This window comes from Hippopotamus amphibius, chromosome 5, assembly GCF_030028045.1.
Source record: "Hippopotamus amphibius kiboko isolate mHipAmp2 chromosome 5, mHipAmp2.hap2, whole genome shotgun sequence".
Taxonomy (NCBI): domain Eukaryota; kingdom Metazoa; phylum Chordata; class Mammalia; order Artiodactyla; family Hippopotamidae; genus Hippopotamus; species Hippopotamus amphibius.
The window spans coordinates 67,930,259-67,954,175 of record NC_080190.1 but is presented as its reverse complement, the minus strand read 5'-3'; the positions used below and the strand labels follow the sequence as shown (position 1 = coordinate 67,954,175).

Here is a 23,917-nt window from a genome sequence, read left to right as displayed (position 1 = left end):
CAGTACTGATGAAATGTTCTAGTCCAACTCCTGCATTTTATAAATGAGGAGACTGGGGTCCAGGTCCAGAGAAGTCACCAAGCCAGGTAATCTGACTTCTTCCTGAGTGTTCTTTCCATTGTTGTATATAACACACTTCTCATTCTCACTATTCAAAATAGTGGAGCAGTTCAAAGAGGAGGAGTTCACTGCCTGAATCCCACTCTTACTTGCCTACATCTTTCTTGCCTTTCTTCTCCGTCTTTTTTTTATCATGTTGCAACTCAGTAGGTTCAAGAGTCAAATTAAACCATTTTATTTATTTTATCAAATATTTATTGGACACCTAAATATGTTTCAGGCTCTAAGCTAGGGGCTGGGAATACAATGGTAAACAAAACAGACATGGCCCCTACCCTCGTGGAAAAGTGAAGGAGATGGGCAGTTTTAGAGTAGAATAAATACATGTAAATATATAATTACCCACTGCGATAGTGGCAGAAATGAAAAGAACCCAAGGAGAACCAAATTTAGAATTGGGGCACCAGTTCTCTCTGAGAGGAGGTAACATTTAAGATGATGCCTGAAGGACTTCCCTCGTGGCACAATGCTTAAGAATCCACCTGCCAGTGCAAGGGACACGGGTTTGATCCCTGGTCTGGGAAGAGCCCACATACTACAGAGCAACTAATCCCATGTGTCACAACTACTGAGCCTGCACTTTAGAGCCCCGAGCCACAACTACTGAGCCCTTGTGCTGCAGCTACTGAAGCCCTCACATGCTAGAGCCCGTGCTCTGCAACAAGAGAAGCCACTGCAACGAGAAGCCTAAGCACAGCAACAAAGACCCAACGCAGCCAATGAATTAATTAATTAAAAAAAAAAAGATGATGCCTGAAAGTGAGTAGGAATTAACAGGGGAATACCGCTGAGCCAAGGCCCCAAGTAGGAAGGAGCTAGGAAGGGTAACTGGGGTCACTAGAACTCCATCATAATAAACACAGGATAGAGTTGGGAGGCAATGCTGGAGGATTAAGAGGGATACAGGGTCTTTCTGGACACAAGGAGCAGTCTAGATTTTATTCCAAGAGTAATAGGGAGCCATTAAAAGTTTTCAGCAGAGGATTAACATGACTAAATTTGTGTTTTTAAAAAGATCACTGTGAAAAGAGCACATGATATGTAATTCCATTCCAACTGAGTTCAAGAACAGGCAGAACTGATCTAGGAAGGTGGAAGTCAGAAGAGTGGTTGCCTATGGAGAGAGGGGTAAAGGGCATAAAGAAACTTCCTGGGGTGATGGAAAAGTTGCATATTTTGGAGTGGTGGTTATACAGGTGTTGTATTCATTTACCTACCGAAACTCATCATAATGTAAGTTAATATTCATGCATATCACTGTATGTATTTTTTTTTTACCTTTTATTTACATTTTACCTTCATTGAAAAATAATGGTCACTCTGACCACAGTTACTTAAGTGAAGCAGTTTCAAGGTTCAAACTACATAAAATTGAGGTTATAGAAATTTCTTAAAAAACCCTGAAGATCCAGAAAGACTAAGAGTCTCTCAGGCCTCAAAGTACCATTTTGTTCATTTAAAACTTGTGTGTTCTAAAAGAAAAAAGGAAGAGAGGAAGCCGACTAAGAAATGTGATACCTTCTACATAGCTTCTGTGGAATATATGCTCTAAACATCATTTATGCCCTAATATATTTACCTTTGAGTTCTTCTTGCAGACTAAACCAAACAGTTTGACTCAGAAATATATTAACTTAAATGCAGTGAGCATCTGCCTGGAAGATTAAGAACTGGGCATCCCAGCTCTCTCCGAAAGAGTCTTTCAGTGGGACTGCATTGCATGCTGGAATCAGCTGAGCAGCTTTAACAATATTGATACCTGGGTCCAACCCCCAGAGATTCCGATGCAATCAGTCTAGGGTGTGGCCTCAGCATCCGGGTTTTTAAGAACTCCCCAGAGAGAATTTCCCTGGCAGTCCAGTGGTTAGGACTTTCCACTGCAGGAGGCATGAGTTCAATCCCTGGTCGGGGAACTAAGATCCCACATGACATGCGGCACAGACAAAAAATTTTTTTTTCTTTTTAGTTAAAAAGAAAAAAAAAGCTCCGCAGAGAGAAGCCAAGGCTGGAAATCAATACGCCACCTGGATTCCATTCTTCTATCTTTAAAATGACTCCCTTCAAACCTTCTGAGCTTTTTTTTTTGCATAATAATAGCCCTAGAAACTGCCATCTCCTTCTATTGGATTAAAGTAAACGTTAAGATGCTACATTAAGATTTAGATTTCAGTACCTTCCCAATCCCCAGGTCTTAGTTCTGACCTGGAATCTACTGCCCTCCAGCTCCCCACCCCTGCTTTTGGGACATCTGCCCTCTGGATATAATCCTCCTGAGGTTCGGTGTCCATGTCCCGTTCCCCTTGGCAATGCCCTGGGTTTGCTCTTGGGTGTGTTTTCTGATTGACACTCTTCCAGCTCAGTGGTTAAAGTTTTGTGTCTCTTACATACACTTCCCTTTGGTCTGAGAGGGAAGGAATGTATGAAGGAAGAACCTCTCCCCTGCCCCCTCTTTGCCCTGAAGGCTTAACGGGAGAGTGGGGGAGTGCAAATCCCAGTCCCGTGGGCAGTACTGAGCAATTACATTCAAGCCTCAGGCAAAGCAAAACTGCCTCTTTCTGTACCATTGTGTGTCTGTGTGTGTGTCTGTGTGTGTGTGCGTTTTTAAAGGTACATTGTTTGCCCCCCCCAACCCCCACCCCCAAAAACTCTCCCAAAACTTGTTCAGGATTTTCTGAAACTGTCTCAGTTCCACCACATGTATACCCTATGCCCTGAGAGGAGTTAGTTCACTGCAGTACTCATTTGGTTCATCTTTATTTTATTTTCCTTTCCTTTTTTTTTTAATTTTGGTTTGATATTTCTTTTTTGTTGTTGCAATATTTGCTTGTTGCCCATCCACCAAGTGCCAGGTGATACATCTCCAAGTCCAGATGTTTAATTTACAAAATAAAGTGCTTTCCTCAAAACACATTCAGTTGTGTTACAGTACTTTTCTTCCTCAGACAGAAAAACAGATGCACTGTTTGAGTATATGAATTATAAAATGGTGAAATCTCATGGTATGTGAATTTTTAAAATTTTATTTATTTATTGGCTGTGTTGGGTCTTCATTGCTGCATACGGGCTTTCTCTAGTTGTGGTGAGCAGGGGCTGCTATTCGTTGTGGTACACAGGTTCCTTATTGCTGTGGCTTCTCTTGTTGTGGAACACGGGCTTTAGGCACCTGGGATTCAGTAGTTGCAGCACATGGGCTCAATAGTTGTGGCACACGGGCTTAGTTGCTCCTTGGCATGTGGGATCTTCCTGGAGCAAGGATCAAACCCATGTCCCCTGCATTGGCAGGTGGATTCTTAACCGCTGCGCCACCTAAGAAGCCCTGGTATATGAATATTAATACATGTTCTTTTCAATGTGTAAATATGGAGAAAATGAACATTTCCCACACATTAAAAAAAATTCACCAGGAATTGCATGATTTCAAAGATGGGGAACTGAGGCAATTGCAAATATTGCTGCTACCTGAGCTGCTAAACAAAAATCATTTCACCATAGACTTTTATTCATATTAGTCTTGAAAAACATGATATTTGAATTGATGTGAGATCTTCAGGAGGATAGATGTTGTTTAAAACAAAACGACCTTATGTCTGAGTTTTCTAAAAATGCGAGTCTATATGCCATCTGGACTGCCAGTTGCTGAAACTCAGGAACTTGCTTATCTCAGCATCCCCTCCCCCAATGAAGCACAGAATTTTTGCATGAGTTAGGTGTTCAGCAAATCTGTGTTGGGGGCTTAAAGGAGAATGGTTCATTTCACATGGTAATGTGCCTTTCTAACATAATGAGGTAGTAAAAAATGGCCTACAGGAAATAAGTAATGGAGAATTATGAAGCAAGAATCTGACTGTGGTTATCCTGCCTTATCCAGGGAGGACAGAGTCTCCTGTCTTGGAGGATATTGGGAGGCCATTGTCTACTCTTCTATTACCTGCTTCACCTAGTGAGTGCTAAGCGAGGGGAGGACTGGAAGAGATACAGAGAGGAGCCCATATTCTAGGGCCAAGGTCTCCATACTGCAGCACTGGAAGAATTTCCAGGGGTATGTAGCTGTGTAGAATTTTTAAGAAATTCTGTTCCCAGACACTCAACTGTACTCTTCCATAGCATGGCTCAGCTATCCTTCCCCATTTCCCCTTCACAACAGCATTTCTCCTGCCTTGAAAAAGACTCTTTTCGTGTCCATCGTGAATATTACTACAATGTCCCAAGTGTGAGAACTTCTGAGATGCCATACAAAAAGACTGTTGGAAATGGCCTCTCTTAATGTTTAATCAAAATGCCATAAATCCTCCTTAGCTTCCAGCCTTCCCTAGACTTAAACATATTTCTGTTAAGGGTGCATCACTGATTTGTAAATGGAGTGTTTAAGCCTTGGAATGTTCTAAAATAAGTGTGGACAATGGAGGTGGTGGTGATTTCTTAACAACTTTTTTTTTTATCCTCCAATTACTGTCCAAGAATGCACTGTTCATAAAGCAAAGTCTGGGGAAAGCAAAGAATACTTCAGTAAGAAATAGTGAAAGGCTTAAAATAGCTTTTATTGTGAATTTAGATTTAAAAAATTCTCATCTGTTACAGCACTAAACATCCTGAGAATGAAAGAAAACAATTGAGTAGCTGAAGCAATACAGGTTAGTAAGGCTAATTCTTTTCAGTATAACTAGAAAGTTTCCTCGGAATACCAAATTTTTCAAAAGTTTTTGACACTGGATTAAAACCCATAGATAAACATCTTAAGTGATTTCTTTTAGATTCTGTGTGGCTTATTAAATACAAAATTACAGCATGTTTTATTAAATCACACTCAAAATATTTACTACCTTACTACAGGCCATTTGTTTGTTTTCTGTGTTGCATAAAAAGTTACCTTTGTTACCTGAAAACTGGGTTATCTTCTTGGTGGGTGTGGAGCCAAAACACACATCCAAGCCAAAGAGAAGGAAGCATTTATTACTTGCAGCAAGCAAGGAGAACACCTGGAATCCCTCCCAAAGCAGTGTCTCCCAGAACAGCAAAACTAGGGAATTTTTAAGCTAAGGGTACCTGCATATTCGTGAAGGGGTTTGGGCTGGTATATGCATATTCATGAAGGCGCTAGAGCAGAAAAGAATTCAGCATAGAACTGGGGCAAAGGTTGCCAGAGTCCAAGCTTTAGTTGATTTAAGTCACAAGGGTCAGAGAAGGTCAATATCATCATTCCTTATATTCAGACTGGTTTGGGGTCTCAGCATCCTGCACCTGGGTTGGGGCCACAGTTCCTGCAGAACTTGAAGTTCTGAATCAGGTTGTTATATATATCCCTTGAGGGGAAACTAGCACTGTATTGCTCCTGTATTGTTTCTTGACTGCTTTTCCTTTGTTCTTTCATTCCCTCACTTCTCTTAAGATCATTAATTACTGAGACCTGTTAAAGGTCAAGCTTAGATCACAAAATGGCTTAGGCAAAAAATGGCTTCTTTTATGTCAAGAAAGCCATGCCTCGTTCTCTTTCTCCAGGGACCTCCTACCCTATCTGCTTATACCCGATAGGTGTAAATTTAGAAGCTCAAAGAACATACATTTATTATTGCAATTTCCATGGATCAGGAGTCCTGGCAGGGTTTAACTGAATCTACTGCTCAAGTTCTCTCAGGCTGCAATCAAGGTATAGTCTGGGGATCTGATCTCATCTGAGTCTAGGGATCCTCTTCCAACTTGCTAGTGGTTGCCAGAATTTAACTTGGGTTCCCAGCTTTCTTGCTGGCAGTCAGCCGGGTTTCCACTTTTTGCCCCTAGAAGCCACTGTAGTTCCTTGCCAGGTGGTCATCTCACAAGCATTCTCACAACATGAGAGCTTACTTCTTCAAAACCAGAAAACAAATCTCATCAGTCAGCTAAAACAGGCTTATAGAATGTAACCTGATCAAGGGAGTAGCTGTCCCATCATATTGACAGACTCCACCAACACTCAAGAGGGGATGACAGAAAGTGTGTACACCAGGACAGGAATCTTAGGGGACATTTTAGAATTCTGCCTACCACGGCATTTTCATCTTACTTCTATTTTCAAAAATGTTTAATGTTTCCTGCCTTCTATTACCAAAAACAAAATTATATTTTACTGGCTGGAGCAGCTGATTAATTTTTAGCATTAGATAACTTTCTTTTTTGCTAAATACATAAGAAAAATGCAGTGATGGTCTCCAGAAAAATTAAATAATTTCAGGATTCGTCTTTAATTAATGGAATTATTTCATAATCCTTATTTAACTTTTCCTAGAAAACAAATCCCAGGGACCAATACTCACACATACATTTGCTTAGGAATGCCACATCTCTTACTATACCTTTAACTTTGTAAATAACCTAATTTTAGCCTTATATTGCATTATTGCAAATTAAATGATAAAAACCTTAGATTTAGAATCATGTTTTATCACTTATAATAAAAAAAGATTAATTTATATTGAACCAAAGGTGATTTAATCTTATTTGGCTGCTTTTAGTGACCTACTTTATATGATACATCCTTATAAATTTTTTTTCTTTATCAAATTTATCATCTCTTAATCAACAACTGTGTTGAACCCACAAAGTCAGGGGGATAATCCTATTCCAGAAAGTAGTGTGCTTCCTAGGACAGGGTTTTGGCTGCCTAGGAATGATATTTAACCTTCATGGTAATTTTCCTTCCATAAGAAAATGACAGATTAACTGTGATTTTATGTATTTATTTTTTTAAATGAACTTTTTTTTTTTTTTTTTGGCTGTGTTGGGTCTTTGTTGCTGTGCATGACCTTTTCTTTAGTTGCAGCCAGCAGGGGCTACTCTTCGCAGCAGTGCGCAGGCTTCTCAGTGCTGTGGCTTCTTTTGTTGAGGAGCACGGGCTCTAGGTGCGCAGGCTTCAGTAGTTGTGGCATGTGGGCTCAGTAGTTGTGGCTCATGGGCTGTAGAGTACAGGCTCAGTAGTTGTGGCCTACAGGCTTAGTTGCTCTGCAGCATGTGGGATCTTCCTGGACCTGGGATCAAACCCATGTCCCCTGCATTGGTAGGCAGATTCTCAACTACTGTGCCACCAGGGAAGTCCAACCATGATTTTAATTACTTACTTTATTTCTTTACCACTATTACCATGGATTTAAGTATTTTTTTTTAAAGAAAATTTATTTTTATTTTTTATTATTTATTTATTCATTTATTTTTTTGGCTTCATCAGGTCTTACTTGTGGCACTCAGGCTCTTCATTGCACTGCGTGGGCTTCTCTCTAGTTGTGGCATGCGGGTTTTCTCTTCTCTAGTTGTAGCGCGCAGGCTCCAGAGTGGGTGGGTTCTGTAGTTTGAAGCATACAGGCTCTCTAGTTGAGGTGCACAAGAGCTCAGTAGTTGTGGCACACCGGCTTAGTTGCCCTGAAGCATGTGGGATCTTAGTTCCCTGATCACAGATTGAACTTGCATGCCCTACATTGGAAGGTGGATTCTTTACCACTGGACCACCAGGGAAGTCCCTTAAGTATGATTTATTAATTTAATTTGTTGGTAGAGTTGCAGTCCACCTAGCTAATATTTTAATTGCAACAGATGCTATATTTTTTAATCCTACCTACCACAAAAAGAGTTTTCTCATGTACATTCTATAAATACTTATTCAGTGCCTTCTATCTGAATGATAAGAGGTGTACTCCCCAAGTTCCATATGGTCAGGAACTATGTATTTCTTGTCCATATTTTTATCCCATTATGTATCACATTGCCCAATATGTAGTAAATACTTCATAGTACTGATTGAATGATTGGTTGAAGACTAAATACAAAGATAACCCCAATATCCTTAAAAAGCTTAATACCAAATGGGTAAAATAATACAAATGTACAAATAACTACTGTAATGCTCCATTTATAAAATAGAAAATATCATGTACTGGGTTCTAGAGAATTAGAAATATTCAAAAATGAAAATAAGCAAAGATTAAGTAAAAGTCATGTTTGTGGTGAAGTGGATTAAAAAATAGGCCTTGATAAAGTTTTTTTTTTTGAAAGTTCTCCAGAATTTTCATTATGCATATACAAATACACACATATGATTTTAATGAAACTGACATCATAAAATGCATTCTTTTCTATAACTTTTCAGTTAATAAATTATGGTCTTTTTTCTATGTCAGTACTAACCAATCTATCTTATTATTATTAAGACTGCACAATAAAGGGGAAATAAAGTCTGGAAAAATAGGCAAATACACTTAATTGGTTTATTGCTGTGACATTACAATACATGATGTGTTTAGTGATATTTCACAATATGTTCACTGTGTTGTCCTTCATTGACAATGTGTAGTTCAATGTGCTGTGCAAAATTGCAGTGAACATAGTACATAAATACAGTATTTCCATCAACCCCTATACATGCATCTGAAATACACTGTCTCAGTTGATTGTGGCCTTGGTTTCACTGAATAAGCCTGTTCCTTTGGTGTACACCAGAAGAAGTAACCAAGAGGGTGAGTATCTGATTTTTTAATAAATTTATGTTTCCAGACTCTGTAGGCCTCGATAAAGTTTTAACTCAAACGTATTTGTTATTATTTGAACTGATAAAAATAGGTAGAAACATCAGAAAGTTCAGTGAAATATCAGAGGCTCCATACAAAACATGTTAACTGCCAGAGGTGTTTCCAAGAAAACATCATCTGGATTGCTGCCCACTTTTGAATTCTCTAGGAGCTGGCCTAATAACTACAGCAAACTTTGGTTTATGTTTAGGGGACTTTATTGTGTCTTTGAATTTAATCCAGTGCCCTCTTTGGCAACCCACAAGGTAAGCAGAAACCTTCTGCACCAGTTTTTCCTCAGAGGGTCTATGCTATTAGCATGGAACCTCACTTACTAATCTGAAGTTAGCCTGTTATATTTACCACTTAACCACAGAGAAATTTCTGCCACATGAAGTCCAGGAGAAGTTATTAGACTATAGCAAATCATTCTGATTTCTACCATTATGTCTCAGGTATGGGGACATATTTCAAACGAGAAAATACTGTTCAAGGGGCTGCCCAGCATTAGGAATTGGAAGCCATAGAAGAAAATGTTACTCATTTTGTTTTCTCTGCTGGGTTTCTGACTCTTCCTTTGAGGCACTAGTACCAAAACTTAATTAACTATATGAAGTTATACAGTATTAATGTTTATGAACTTCATGATTCATTCAAAAAACATTTATTTAGCTCCAGAGCTATATGCTAGGCATTGGGTGAAAATCTGAAACCAAAAGTGAAAAAAATAGGTAATCGATGACCTTATAGAGTGGAAAAGAGGATATATTCATTCAAGTTTTTGTGACATTATCAAATACTTTTGAAATTTTACTAATTGTACATTAAATACATTATTTACAGAAGTTTTCGTAGCATGCGAGTTGATCTTATAAAAATGATTAATTTTTTTCCTGTTTATTCATTTATTTTTATTTTATTTTTTATTGAGATATAATTGACATATAACAGTATATTAATTTAAGATGTACAACGTAATGATTTGATATATGTATATAGAGTTGACCCTTGAACAACACAGGTTTGAACTTCATGGGTCCATTTATGCATGGATTTTTTTCAGTAGATATGTACTACAATACTGTGCAATCTGAATCTGCAGATGCTGAACTGCAGAAATGGAGGGCCAACTGTAAAGTGGATTTTCAACTGCAGGAGATCAGTGCCCCTAACCCTCTAGGGGCTAACTATTGCAAAATCATCACCACAATAAGTCTAGTTAACATCCATCACCACACATAGTTACCATTTGTATGTGTGTGTGTGAAGAGAACTTTTAAGATCTGCTCCCTTAGCAACCTTTAAATATAGAATACACTATTGCTAATGTAGTGGAGCAAAATTTGCCACCCCAAAATGTGTCTCTTTGGCATGAAGATTACCTTAGGCTGATTATTTTTAAGGCCCAAAAGCCTCAGGAAGAAACTTTGACCTTCTCTCTAACCTCTTAAAAGAATGTTCCAGGAAGGGAGCTATCATCAGAGATAACTATAGTATGAACCAGATGTGGTATATAGGGAGGAACCTAGCGAAATCTGTTAAAACTCCTCTCTGTGTCCCATTGTCTCTGCGTGACCCAGCAAACATTTGTTTACCTAATATCTGTTTATGCATCTCCATGTAAATTGCCTTCCTCTCCTTTGAAGTCCCAAACCACTACCCCAGTGTCCTCTTTTTTCTTTAGCTGAAGATGGTATTTAAGGTGAGGATCTAGACCATTACTCAGTTCTCCTGGGTCTTTCCAGTGTACACATGTTATTAAACTTTTGTTTGATTTTTCTGCTGTTAATCTGTCTCATGTCAATTTAATTGTTAGACCAGCCTGAAGAACTTAGAAGGGTACAGGAAAATTCTTCCTCCCCAACACTAACTATAGTCACCATTGCTGTACATTACATCTCCAGAACTTATTTATCTTGTAACTGCAAGTTTGTACCTTTTGAACATCTTTAAAATCTTATTTGGCTGCTTTTTGTAATCTATTGTATATGTTTTTGTAGTAGTTTATACAGTGTTATATAGTTTTATATAGCTTATAAAGTGTTTTGATAATAGTTATCACATTGCACATCAACACAATTTTTGCTTGAGAAATGAAGACTTTTTCTGACTGAAACGTTGATGATGAGGACTAGCTTTACTACTTAAATTCCATGGTGGACATTTTCTAAACCTACACTGCCCAGTACAGTAGCCACTAGCCACATGTGGCTATTGAGCTATTTAAGTGTGGCTAAGGTAACTGAGGAATTAAATTTTTAATTTTAAATGTAAAAACTAAAGCAATGTAAATTTTATGATCAAAAGTGTTTGTTATATTGAATTTAACAATATTTAATATTCTAGCCTTTATTAGATTAAACAAGGCACCTCTAATAGAAGAAAATGGGTACAATTGGTAGTTAATTGGTAAGTCTTGTTAACTTTCTCACAAAATGAAGTGAATGACTAATCACTAAGTAAAAATCCTTTTGAAAGTCAGGTAGTTTCCAATTCTTTCCTTCCAAAAACCAAAGGAGAAACTAATCAAATTGACAGCTATTAAATCATTAAAAATAATTTTTTATATAAATGTATTAATTTTATTTATTTATTGGCTGCATTGGGTCTTCATTGCTGCACATGGGTTTTCTCTAGTTGTGGCGAGCAGGGATTACTCTTCGTTGTGTTGTACAGGCTCTAGGCACTCTGGCTTCAGTAGTTGTGGCACACAGGCTCAATAGATGTGGCTTGCGGGGTTAGTTGCTCTGTGGCATGTGGGATCTTCCCGGGTCATGGAACGAACCTGTGTCCCCTGCATTGGCAGGTGGATTCTTAACCACTGTGCCACCAGGGAAGTCCCTAAAAATAATTTTTGAAAACAGAAAATTATGTGATTTTTGGCATATAACTAGGAAGAAGTTCAAAAAATTGGGTAACATAGCAATAACAGAATTCCTTCCATTGACATCTGCATATATAGATGGAGAAGGTTTTTCAAAGATTATTGATGCTGGACCTGTCCCATTCTAGTAATAACTAATATTCATTCATAGATATTAAAATAATTTTTAAGAAATTTAAAACTCCCACTCATTAAGATATGCTCTTCCAACAAATTTTTTTCTTAATAATTATTTATCAGAATCATATTAGTGTTTTTTTGATAGGTTGCATAATAATAATAATGGTAACAGTAACTCAATCCAGAAGAAATGTTTTTAACACTCAGGGGAATTTTTTAAACTAAATTTCAATTTAAATGTATATTTTTATAGTACAGAAGTATGATATGTGATCCAAAAAGACGTTTCAAGACTTCTGGTACTAACTCAGATGGAGTAAGCCCACTACACCCTATCTTTCCCAATGATTACAGCTAAAAACTCTGGACAAAAACACAGAAAGCAACTACTTGAGGACTCTTTAAAAGTAAATAGTAGCAGGCAGATTGGGGAGGGGACCCAAAGGTGAAGAAGGACACATACAGGAGTGAGTTTTCCATATTTTTAATCTTTTATATCTTGGCTTTGACCCAAACCAGCCACAGCACATAACTGTACAGTTGTCACAGGCTTCAAAAACTCCTAGAGAAGTGCTATATTTCTAGTCAGAAGAGCATGAAATGGAGTTCCTACAAGCAGGAGAATGTGGAGGGAGTGGAGGAATTATCCTTTTTTTTTTTTCCTCTTCAATCCCTTACCGTAAGCACAGCCCAAGTCACAGAGCTACACTGTGGTGGCAGTAGCATAGGAATTTAAAATCCCAACAAGAAACCTATTTTTTAGGCCAGAAGAACTGAGATAAAGGGACCCTGTGATCTGAAAAGTGTCAAGGGAATCCCCATTATTTTCTCTCTCTTTTATTTCACTGCTTTGCCCCAAATTTGGCCCCAGTCATGCAGAACTGTATGGCACCCTGGCAGCTAAAACTCCAAGGGAAAAAAAAAAAAATCTTTCTAGTGAGAAAGCTGAGAAAAGGGGGACTTCTCTGGTGAGAAAGCTGAGAAAAGAGGGACTTCTCTGGCGGTCCAGTGGTTAAGACTCAGCACTTCCACTGCAGGGGGTACAGGTTCGATCCCTGGTCTAGGAACTAAGATCCCACATGCCACATGGCATGGCCAAAAAAAAGAAAACTGAGAAAAGGGGACCCTGACAGCTGGAGAGTGTGGGAAGGATCTGGAGAGGAGAGAGCTGGATAAGGAAATCAATAAAAGTAATAAACTTCAGGCCAGAATGATTGAAAAAAAAAAGGAAGAAGACACAAATTGCTATTATCAGAAATGAAGGAGGAGATATTACTGCAGACCCTACAGACATGTAAAAGATAATAATACAGTCATACCTTGTTTTATCACACTTCACTGTATTGCACTTCACAGATTTTGTGTTTTTTACAAATTGAAGATTTGTGGCAACCCTGCATTTTTAGAAGATGCTTAGCAATTTTTAGCAATAAATATTTTTTAAGTAAGATCTGTACTTTTTTTTAGACATCATGTTATTGCATACTTAATAGACTATAGTATAGTGTAAACATAACACCTTTTATATGCACAGGGAAACCAAAAAATTCATGTAACTCACTTTATTGCAATTTTCACTTTATTGTGGTGGTCTAGAACCAAAGCTGAAATATCTCCAGGGTGTCACTGTACTCCAAATAAGTGTAGTCCCATAAATTAAATCACTTTAAAGAAAGGGACCAATTCATTTTTTTTCCCCGCTTTGGCTGCATTGTGTCTTCGTTGCTACGCACAGGCTTTCTCTAGTTGCAACAAGCTGGGGCTACTCTTTGTTGCAGTGCACGGGCTTCTCAGTGCAGTGGCTTCTCTTGTTGTTGAGCATAGGATCTAGGTGCGTGGACTTGAGTAGTTGCAGCATGCGGGCTCAGTAGTTGTGGCCCATGAGCTTAATTGCTCTGTGGCATGTGGGATCTTCCTGGACCAGAGATTGAACCTGTGTCCCCTGTATTGGCAGGTGGATTCTTAACCACTGCACCACCAGGGAAGTCCCAAGGGACCAATTCTTTGAAGGATAAAAAGTACCAAAATTCACACAAGAAGAGATAGATAACCTTCTTAGTTCTAGATCTATTAAAGAAACTGAATTTATGGTTGAAAATCCTCCAACAAAGAAAACTCCAGTCTACAAACATTTAAGGAAGAAATAACACCAGAAAATAGAAGAGACAAGAACACTTTCCAACTAATTTTGGGAAGCCTGCATTACCCTGAGCCCCAAACCAGAGAAAGCTATTAGAACAAATTAAAAGCACAGATGAGTGCCACTAACATAGATGCAGCAATCTTCTACAAAACATTAGCAAAATGAATCCAGTAGATGTTATCCTGGCAATGCAAGGCTGGCTCGATATTCAAAAATCAATCAATGTAACTCACTGTTTCTAGAGACTAAGGAAGAAAAACCATATGATCATCTCAATAGGTGCAGAAAAAGCATTTAAGAATTCAACATCCGTTTATGATTTAAAAACAAACAAAAAAAACAACCTCTCAGCAAACTAGGGGTAAACAGAACTTCCTTCTCCTGAGAAAGAATATCTACAAAAAGTTACAGCTAACATTGTATGTAATAGGAAAGACTGAATGTTTCCTCCTAATATCTGAAGGAGGCAAGGATATCTACTATCATTATTCCCATTCAACACCATATTGGAAATTATAGCCAGTGCAATAAAGTAAGAACAAGAAAATGCATACAGATTTGAAAAGAAAGAATAAAACTGTCCCTGTTCTCAGATAGCATGATTGTTTACATAGACAATATCAAAGAATCTACTAAAAAGCTCCTAAAACTAATAAATGAGTTTAGAAAAGTCACAGATAAGTGGAATAATATTTAAAATTCAATTGTATTTTTATATTCCAGTAATGAACAATTAGAATTGAAAAAAAATTAATTACCATTTATAGTAGCTACCCCAAAATGAAATATTTAGTTATAAACCTAATAAAATATGTGCAGGATCTATACACTGAAAGCTACAAAATACTGATGAAATATATCAAAGATCTAAATAAATAGGGAGGTATACTCTGTTGTAATATTGGAACACTCAGTATTGTTATGATGTTGATTCTCTCCAAATTGATTTATAGTTTCAATGTAATCCCAGTCAAAATCCCAGCAGGATTTTTTAGATAGATACTGATAACCTGAATCTAAAATTTTATATGGGAAGTCAAAGAAATTAGAACAGCCTGCACAATTTTGAAAGAGAAGAACAAAGTTGGAGAACTGATATTACCAGATTTCAAGAAGCTACACAATTAAAATAGTGTAGTATTGGTGAAAGAGTAGAGATGTACATCCTTGGAACAGAATAGAGTCCAGAAGGAGAGCCACACAAATATGATCAATTGATTTTTGACAAAGGTACAGAGGCAATTAAACATAGAAGGGATAGTATTTTCAAGGAATGGTGATAGAACAAATAGATATCCATAGGCAAAAAATAACAAAAAAAGTGCTTCAACGCATACTTACTTTATACAAAAACTAACCCCAAAGGAAGCATAGACTTAAATGTAAACTATATAAGTATAAAACTTCCAGGGAATTCCCTGGTTGTCCAGTGGTTAGGACTCCACACTTTCAAATGCCGAGGGCCTGAGTTCAATCTCTGGTCAGGGAACTAAGATCCGGCAAGCTGAAGAAAGAAAGGAAGGAAGGAAGAAAATATTTGTGACATTGGGTTAGGAAAAGAGTTTACAGATATGATACCAACATCAAAATTCATAAAAGAAAAAAGAATAGGTTGATCTTCATCAGTATTAAAAACCTCTCCTCTACAAAGGACCTGGTTAAGAGAATAAAAGGACAAATTGCAGACTGGGAGAAATATTTGCAAATCACATATCAAAGGAAGGAATTTGATCCAGGATATATAGAGAACTTAAAAAACACACCAAAAAAAAAAAAAAACTGTGTAACAAAGCAGCCAAGAATATATGATGGGGAAAGGATAGTATCCTCAGTAAATGGTGTTAGGAAAACTGGACAGCCATGTGCAAAAGAATGAAACTGGACCACTATCTTACCTTAAACACAAAAATCAACTCAAAATGGGTTAAAGACTTGAATGTAAAACTGAAACCATAAACTTACTAGAAGAAAACAGGGAGTAAGCTCCCAGACGTTGGTCTTGGCAATGACTTTTTAGATTTGACACCAAAAGCAAAGACAACAAAACCAAAAGTAAACAAGTGGGAGTAAATCACACTAAAAAACTTCTGTAGGGAATTCCCTGGCAGTCCAGTGGTTAGGACTCAGCACTTTCACAGCCAGGGTTCGGATTCAGTCCCTGGTCAGGGAACTAAGATCCTGCAAGCCATGTGGTGTGGCCAAAAAAATAAATAAAATTTTAAAAATAAATAAAAAGCTTCTGTAGAGCAAAGGAAACCAACAATAAAATGAAAAAGCAACCTACCAAATGGGAGAAAATATTTGCAAATCATATATCTGATAAGGGGTTAATATCCATATATATATATATATAAACTCCTACAACTCAGTAGAAAAGAAAATAATCTGATTAAAAATGGGCAGAGGATCTGATAGACATTTTTCCAAAGAAGACATACAAATCTACAAAAGGTAGATGAAAAAGTGCTCAAAATCACCAATGATCAGGAAAATGCAAATCAAAACCTTACACCTATTAGAACGACTGTCATCAAAAAGATAAGAAGTAAGTGTTGGTGAGGATGTGAAGAAAAGGGAACCTGTGTAATGTTGTTGGGAAGGCAGCCATTATGGAAAATAGTGTAGAAGTTCCTCAAAAAATTAAAAGTATAACTGCTATATCATCCAACAATTTCCACTTCTGGGTATTTGTCTGAAAAAACAATCACTATCTTGGAAAGATATCTGCAACCCCATGTTCATTGCAGCATTATTTCCAATAGCCAAGACATGGAAAGACCTGTGTCCATCAACAGATGAATGGATAAAGAAAAATGTAATATATATCATTCAGCCATAAAACAGAGAAAAATCTTGTGGTTTCTGACAGTACAGATGGACCATTAGCCACTAGCTTTTTTATTTTTTTAGTTTTTTTGGCCACACCTTGCAGCATGTGGGATCTTAGTTCCCAGACCAAAGATGATCAAACCCATGCCCCTTGCATTGGAAGCATGAAGTCTGAACCACTGGACCACCAGGGAAGTCCTGGATGGACCTTTAAGGCATTATGCTAAGTGAAGTAAATTAGAGAGAGAAAGCTAAGTACTGTATGATAGCATTTATACGTGAAATCTAAAAACAAACAAGCAAACTAAACTCATAGAGAACAGATTGATGGCTGCCAGAGGTGCAGAGTCGGGGTGGGGGTAGGCAAAATGAGTGGGGGTAGGCAAAATGAGTGAAGGTAGTCAAAAGGCACAAACTTCCAGTTAGAAAATAAATATGTCCTGGGGTATAATGTAGAGCATGGTGACTATAGTTAACAATACTATATTATTTTTTGAAAGTTACTAAGAGAGTTAATCTTTTTTAAAAAATTAATTAATTTTATTTTTTGGCTGTGTTTGGTCTTCATTGCTGTGCATGGGCTTTCTCTAGTTGTGGTGAGCGGGGGCCACTCTTCATTGTGGTGCAGGGGCTTCTCATTGTGGTGGCTTCTCTTGTTGTGGAGCTCAGGCTCTAGGTGCGCAGGCTCAGTAGTTGTGGCACACAGGCTTAGTTGCTCAGGGGCATGTGGGATATTCCTGGACCAAGGATCGAACCCATGTCCCCTGCATTGGCAGGCAGATCTTTAACCACCTGCTACCAGGGAAGTCCCAGGAGAGTTAATCTCAAAAGTTCTCATCACACACAAAAAGTTTGTGACTATGTGTGATGATAAATGTTAACTAAACATATTCTGGTAGTCATTTTACAATATATACATATGTTGAATCACTATGTTGTACACCTGAAACTAATACAATGTTATATGTCAAAATTTTTAAAATGGGGGAAAAAAACAAACAACTGAATATAAAGAACAAGATTATTAAATTAGTCCACATTAAAATGAATAATTCCATTCATCAAAGGACATCATTAAAGAAGTAGGTCCTCTAGGTGATAGGCTAATAGGAAACTTTTTATAAAATTATGATTGGTGGAACCAACTGACACACTAGTTACACAGTTCTGCTGCTACATTTTATTTGTTTATTTATTTATTTATTTGGAAGTATAGTTGATTTACAAAATTATATTAGTTTCAGGTGTGCAACATAGTGATTCAGTATATTTATAGATTATTTTATCCTGCATTTAAAGTTATTACAAATCATGGCTATAATTCCCTGTGCTGTACAATATATTCTTGTTTTTTTTTTATTTTATACATAATAGTTTGTATCTCTTAATCCCCTCCCCCAATCTTGCCCCTCCCCCTTTCCCTCTCCCTGCTGGTAACCACTAGTTTGTTTTTTATACCTATGAGTCTGTTTCTGTTTTGTCACTTCCATTTGTTTGTTTTATTTTTTATTTTTGACTAGTTATTTATTTTTATTTATTTAGTTTTTGGCCTCATTGGGTGGCATGCAGGATCTTAGTTCCCCAACCAGGGATTGAACTTGTGCCCCCTCCAGTGGAAGTATGGTATCCTAACCACTGGATTGCCAAGGAATTCCCTGTTTTATTTATTTATTTATTTACTTACTTATTTATTTATAATCTTCATTGGAGTATAATTGCTTTACAATATTGTGTTAGTTTCTACTGTACAGCAATGTGAGTCAGCTATATGTGTACATATATCCCTTCTTTTTTGGACTTCCTTCCCATTTAGGTCACCACAGAGTACTGAGTAGAGTTCCCTGTGCTATACAGTGGGTTCTCATTAGTTATCTATTTTATACATAGTATCAATAGTGTATATATGTCAACCCCAATCTCCCAATTCATCTCACCCCCGCTTCCCCCTTGGTATCCAAATATTTGTTCTCTATGCCTCTGTCTCTATTTCTGCTTTGTAAATAATATCTATACCATTTTTTTTAAGGTTCCACATATATGCATTAACATACGATATTTGTTCTCTTTCTGACTTACTTCACTGTGTATGACAGTCTCTAGGTCCATCCACGTCTCTACAAATGACCCAACTTCATTCCTTTTTATGGCTGAGTAGTATTCCATTGTATATATGTACCACATCTTTATCCATTCATCTGTCAATGGACATTTAGGTTGCATCCATGTCTTCATTATTGTAAACAGTGCTGCAGTGAACATTGGGGTGCATGTATCTTTTTGAAACATGGTTTTCTCTGGATATATGCCCAGGAATGGCTTTGCTGGATCATATGGTAGCTCTGTTTTTAGTTTTTGGGTTTTTTTTAAAATTAATTTATTTTATTTATTGGCTGCAATGAGTCTTCATTGCTGCACACGGGCTTTCTCTAGTTGCTAAGAGCAGGGGCTACTCTTCATTGTGGTGCATGGGCTCCTCATTGCAGTGGCTTCGCTTGTTGCAGAGCATGCGCTCTAGGCACATGGGCTTCAATAGTTGTGGCTCACAGGCTCTAGACCACAGTCTCAGTAGCTGTGGTGCACGGGCTTATTTGCTCCATGGCATGGGGGATCTTCCTAGAGCAGGGCTTGAACCTATGTCCCCTGCATTGGCAGGCAGATTCTTAATCACTGCACCACCTAGGAAGTCCCTATTTTTAGTTTTTAAAGGAACCTCCATACTGTTCTCCATAGTGGCTGTACCAATTTACATTCTTACCAACAGTGTAGGAGGCTTCCCTTTTCTCTACACCCTCTCCAGCATTTACAGTTTGTACACTTTTTGCTAATGGCCATTCTGACTAGTGTGAGGTGATATCTCCTAGTTTTGATTTTCATTTCTCTGATAATTAGTGATGTTGAGCATCTTTTCATGTGCCTCTTGGCCATCTGTATGTCTTCTTTTGAGAAATGTCTATTTAGGTCTTCTGACCATTTTTTTGATTGGGTTGTTTATTTGTTTTGATATTGAGCTTTGTGAACTGTTTGTAAATTTTGGAGGTTTCAGTTATTTTATTGTTCTTCTCTGTTCTCTAGTTCTTCTAGTTCTTTGTTAAACATTTCTTTTATCTTTTTGATCTGTGCTTCCATTCTTTTCCTGATAACTTAGATCATCTTTACAATCAGTAATCTGATTCTTTTTCTAGTAGATTGCCTATCTCCACTTCACTTAGTTGTTGTTCTGGGGTTTTATCTTTTTCCTTCATCTGGGACATATTCCTTTGCCATCTCATGTTGTCTCACTTTCTATGATTGTGGTTTCTGTTTTGCAGGCTGCAGGGTTGTAGTTCTTGCTTCTGCTGTCTGGTTGGTGAAGCTGTCTAAGAGGCTTGTGCAGGCTTCCTGGTGGGAGGGACTGCTTCCTGCCATCTGGTGGGTGGAGCTGGGTCTTGTCCCTCTGGTGGGTGGGCCCATGTCAAGGGGTGTGTTTAGTGGGCAGCTGTGTTCTCAGGAAGACTATAAGTAGCCCACCTGCTGAGGGTGGGGCTGTGTTCCTACCTTGTCGGCTGTTTTGTCTGAGGTATCCCAGTACTGGAGCCCATAGGCTGTTGGGTGGGGCCAGGTCCTGGCAAGAAAATGGTGGCCTCCAGGAGAGCTCACACCAATGAGTATTCCCCAGAACTACCACTGCCAGTGTCTTTGTCCCCACTGTGAGCCACAGCTGCCCCCTGCCTCTGCAGGAGACCCTCCAATACTAGCAGGTAGGTCTGGCCCAGTCTCTTATGAGGTAATTGCTTTTCTTCCCTGAGTTCTTGTGCACACGAGACCTTGTGTGTGACCTCCAAGAGTGGAGTTTCTGTTTCCCTCAATCCTGTGAAATTCCTGCAATCAAACCCTGTTGGCCTTCAAAGTCAGCTTCTCTGGGGCTCCTCCTCCCTTTGCCAGACCCCCAGGCTGGGGAGCCTCTTGTGGGGCTCAGAACTTTCACTCCTGTGGAAGAACTTCTGTGGTATAATTATTTTCCAGTTTGTGGGTTGCCCACCTGGCGGGTATGGGATTTGATTTTATTGTGATTGCACCCCTCCTACCATCTTGTTGTGGCTTCTTCTTTGTTTTTTGATGTAGGGTATCTTTTTTGGTAGGTTCCAGCAATTTTTTGGCAATGGTTGTTCAGCAGTTAGTTGTGATTTTTGACGTTTTTGTGAGGGGGGGGTGAGGGCATGTTCTACTCCACCATCTTGTCTCCATCTCCCTTATTGCCTCTAAGTTTACTGTAATAGATTTTCAGTTGGTAGATGATGATTCAGTTTCCCACAGGTTGTTTTGACACAATTCTGTAGTTCACCATGTATCAGATACATATATCTAGTGTTCCAAAGAGAGATATGGACCATCAAGAGATTTTTTTTTCAAATCATTAGCATATTCCAGATCGTAGTTGGAGCTACTAAAATGGATTCTAATGTGATTATTGATAGCTCTGTATTTATTGCCATCTTATTACTTGTTTTCTGGTTTTTTTTAGTCTTTTCTGTTCTTTTCTTGTTCTCTTGATTTTGTTTCCTGTGGTTTGATGATTTTCTTTAGTAGTATGCTTGTGATCCTTTCACTCTAGTTTTTGTGTATCTATTGCAGGTTTCGTTTTGTTTTATTTTGTTTTTTGGCCATGCCACATGCCTTGTGGGATCTTAGTTCCCTCACCAGAAATTGAACCTGGGCCCTTGGCAGTGAAAGCGTGGAGTCCTAACCAGTGGTCCACCAAGGAATTCCCTCTAATGTAGGTTTTTCATTTGTGGTTACCATGAGGTTCATATATGTTGACCTGTAACCATATCTACTTGCTTTAAATGGGTAGTCACTTAAGTTCGAACACATTCTAAAAGATCTGTATTTTTTTACTCCCCTCCCCCATGTTTTGTGTTTTTGATGTCATATTTTACATCTTCATGTTTGTCCCTTAACTGTTTTTTTTAATTATTTATTTATTTATTTATTTATTTATTTATTTATTTTTGGCTGCATCGGGTCTTAGTTGTGGCACATGGGATCTTCCATTGCAGTATGTGGGCTCTTCATGCGGCATGTGGGCTTCTCCCTAGTTGTGGCATGCAGGCTTCTCTCTAGTCGCGGCATGCAGGTTCAGCAGTAATGGCATGCGGGCTTAGTTGCCCCATAGCATGTGGGATTTTAATTCCCTGATCAGGGATCAAACCCACATCCCCTGCATTGGAAGGCAGATTCTATCCACTGGACCACCAGGGAAGTCCCTGTCCCTAAACTGTTTATTGTAGTTATAGTTGATATTACAATTTTTGTTTTGTTTTGTTTTAATCTTGGTACTAGCTTATTTAAGTGGTTGATCCTCTTTATTATATACTTTATTTCCAGCCTTTATTGTATACTTGCCTTTACTATTGGGATTTTTCCTTTCCTATAGATTCTTACTCCTTTTTTAGCCTTTTCTTTTCCACTTAGAGAAGACTTTTTAACATTTCTTTTAGGGTTGGTTTAGTATTCATGAACTGTTTTGATTTTTACTTTCCAGAGAAGTTGTTTATCTCTCCTTCAATTGTAAATGATAATCTTGTTGGGTAGAGTTGTAGGTTTTTTCCCTTTCAGCACTTTAAATAAAATCATGCCACTCCCTTCTGGCCTGCAAAGTTTCTGCAGAGGAACCAGCTGATGACCTAAAGGAGGTTCCGTTGTACGTGACTCTTTGTTCTTCTCTTGCTGCCTTTAGAATTCTCTCCTTCTCTTTAACTTTTGCCATTTTTATTTATGATATTTCTTGGTGTGGATCTGTTTGGGTTCATCTTGTTTGGGATCCCTTCTGCCTCCTGTACCTTTAATTTTGGGAAGTTTTCAGCCTTAATTTCATTAAGTACATTTTCAACCCCTTTCTCTCTCTCTTCCCCTTCTGCGACCCCTATAATGTGAATGTTGATATGTTTGATGTTGTTCTAGAGATCCCTTTAACCAGTCTCATTTTAAAAAAATATTTATTTTATTTATTTTATTTATTTAGCTGTGCCAGGTCTTAGTTGCATCATGCAGGATCTTTTAGATGTGGCATGTGGGATCTTAGTTGTGGGATGTGGGATCTAACTCCCAGATCAGGGATCGAACCCGGCCTTCATTGGGAGCACAGACTCTTAGCCACTGGACCACCAGGGAAGTCCCTAGATCCCAACTAATCTCATTTTTAAATTTTATTTTTCTTTTTGCTGTTCTGATTGGGTGATTTCCATCATAAGTGGCCTTCCAGATCACGCATGCATTCTTCTGTATCACTTACTCTGCTGTTAATTCCTTCTAGTGTGTTTTTCACTTCAGTTATTGTATTCTTCAGTTCTGACTGTTTTTTGTTTGTTTTTGCTTTTTTTTCCAGTTCCTTGTTAAAATTCTCACTTCGTCCATTTACTTTTTTCCCTATTGTGTTAGCATTCGTGTTACAATGCTTTGAACTCTTTATCTGGTAAATTATTTATTTCTGTTTCATAAGTTTTTTCAGTGTTCTTCTCTTGTTCTTTCAGTTGAAACAAGTTCCCCTGTCTTCTCATTTTGCTTAACTTTTTCTGTCCCTATGAAATTATGGGAAGCAGTTACTCATCCAGGTCTTGAAGAAGTGTCCTTGTGTGAGAGCATCCCTATACAGTCTGCATGTGCCCAGTGGCTTTGGTGGGAGAGCTGTATCTGACATGAGCATGAGTCACATCTTCCTCCATGGTGTCCTGGCAGCTATCATCTTGGTAGGAGGTGGGGCTAGAGATGGAGGGGCTAGAGATGGAGGGACTAGAGCCAGGGCAAGGTGTGAGCTGGGGCTCCTCCTCTGCTTAGTGGCTAGCACCAGCCTATTGGGGGTGGGGACGGGTCTCAACTTGCTAGAGCAAAAGCCCTGAGGGTTGGGTCCATGTTTGTTTTTTCTCCTCTAAATGCATGCTCTCTCCACTCCCAGCATTGGTACCCTCACTCCAGAGAGGAGCAGTGCTGCAACAAGAGGGACTGAGCAGATGCTTGGTTTGGGTTCGGGCATGAGCTAGGGTGGTCCTGCCACCACTCAGAGTTCCAGAACACTCCTGAACTGCTACCATCACAAGTGCCAGCATTGTCTTCCCTCACCTGGCTCAGTTGCTGCTTGGTCCAGAGTCAGCTTTGTCACCTACAGCTGCATATTTTCCTTGCCTGTGACAGTCCTTGTCCTAGAGTGGAGCTGCATCATGTAACCAGCGGGGCTGGAGCTGGTGCTCGACTCAGCCTGGGTCATGCACTGTTGGTTGCAGGAAACAGGCCAGTGTCCCAGGCAGTTTCAGTCTGTTT

General features: G+C 38.5%; 1 protein-coding gene across 4 annotated transcripts in view; it reads left to right on the top strand.

Moving 5' to 3' along the window:
* The window catches only part of SIRT1 (sirtuin 1), a 62,749-nt gene that overhangs the window by 7,261 nt on the left and 31,571 nt on the right, over positions 1 to 23,917 (top strand). The window contains exon 1 of one of the 4 annotated variants that reach the window (XM_057734446.1): positions 4,122 to 4,159. The exons of the other annotated variants lie outside the window; for them this stretch is intronic. The gene's annotated coding sequence lies outside the window, so the exon portion shown is untranslated. Of the gene's footprint in view, positions 1 to 4,121; positions 4,160 to 23,917 lie in introns of those variants that run through there. 4 annotated transcript variants of the gene reach the window in all.